Genomic DNA, 1,775 nt, shown 5'->3' with positions numbered 1-1,775 from the left:
TAATGTTCTTATGTTGGTCCACCACTCCTGAATGAAGTGTAGAGGAAACTAAACAATTTTGTCTTTCAGATCCTTTACTTGGCGATGGCTGGGGGATTGACTGTTACAGAAACTGTTTGGAGGACTATGGCGAAACTAGTGACAAACCAGCTGGCCAAGAAAATTAACTGGCGTGGGGCAAATGGCAAGCAGGCCTTCGAGCCACTTGCAATTAAAGATGTTGTCCTGAGTAAGTTTTGCTTTATTATTATATGGTTTCTTAATCTTCTAAAGGAATAGTTCATCATTTTGGGTAATATGCTTATTTGCTTTCTTGACCAGAGTTGAGGAGATTGATACCATTCATGTCTGTATACTTTAAATATGAATTGGCACGGAAATGTACGTGGATTCACATGGATCACATTTTCAGGCCGGAAAAATCACATCCTTGATTTATTTGAGCTTTGAGCCGATGTAAATCTAATGCCTTTCATCACTCTGACCGACTCTCAAAACACTTATAGTTGGATGAGTATCAAGAAAGCATTAAAAAAAAGTTAATGGAAGTTTCTTATGATAGGGCTTCACCTGTCCCATTCTTTGTCTTTTTTTAAGGGTCCGTGAGACTCAATGCGGGCACTAAAAGTGCATCTGATGCAGATGTAGAGCGCTATACTAAAAGGTGGCTTCAGCTCTCAGCAGATAGAGATGGAGGAAGGAGAGAGCGGGCCTTGAGACAATTAGCAGTTCATTCTTAGTAAGTTGTGGTCTGTCTGTCTACGTTTACATACTTACTGAATGTTGAAGTCATTAAAACTACATTTTAACCACTCCACAGATTTCATGTTGGCAAACTAGTGTTTGCAAGTCAGGACATCTACTTTGTGCATGACACAAATAATCTTTCCAATAATTGTTGATTTATCACACTGAAGACTGTATTGAAAACTCCACCCTGGTGACACCAGTGTACCGCTCTGTAGAAACATCAAACTCTCAAGCATGAGGTACAGAAGCCAACCTAGACATAACCAAGAAGCAGATGGAGAAATGTCACCACCTTCATTCTCAAAATCGACTTGAGAGCGAAAGAGTCCATTAGTCCAACTGCAGCCCTTCGCAGTAGGCAAGACTAGAGGAGGCGGTTACAGGTGTTGCACAATCTGGTTGCAAAGAAGAAAAGATAAGGTCCTACCGTTAGTGTTTGAGCCAGGATGACTTGGGAGGGGTCCGATGACCCCCTTCAAATTGTTTAGGGGGACACTGAGATATTTGATGCATTTTCTTTGTCCCTTTCCTCTCCCACCTTCCTCTTTCCTGGGAACAGTTCAATCTATACAAATAAAATGTGTTCATTCATTCAAATGGAGTGTTTATAATATATATAAAAAAATAAATCACATCCCTGAACTAACTATCTGTCCCCTCCCCCTACTTTTCTCTATCTATCTTTCTATCTATCCAGGAGCGGGAATCAAACCGGGAACCTCCGGATAAAGACGACTGCTCTACCGACCAAACCACTGTCGTATACACATGCAAACACACAGTAAATCCCCCAGCCATCCCTAAGTAAAAGGATCTGAAAGACAAAATTGTTTCCTCTACACTTCATTCAGGAGTGGTGGACCAACATAAGAACATTACCACCATAGGTAGACAACATTTTGAACTGATCATATTCATGCTTACAGTCTTCTCCAGAGAGAGACAAGAAGATGTATACCAGTCTCGTATCTGTGCATTGAGTAGAAATCTATCTGGCTTAGCACAATGAATGGACGCGGACATGA

Source organism: Notolepis coatsorum (assembly GCF_963971535.1).
Source record: "Notolepis coatsorum genome assembly, contig: SCAFFOLD_196, whole genome shotgun sequence".
In the NCBI taxonomy this organism is placed as follows: domain Eukaryota; kingdom Metazoa; phylum Chordata; class Actinopteri; order Aulopiformes; family Paralepididae; genus Notolepis; species Notolepis coatsorum.
This window is presented reverse-complemented; position numbering follows the sequence as displayed.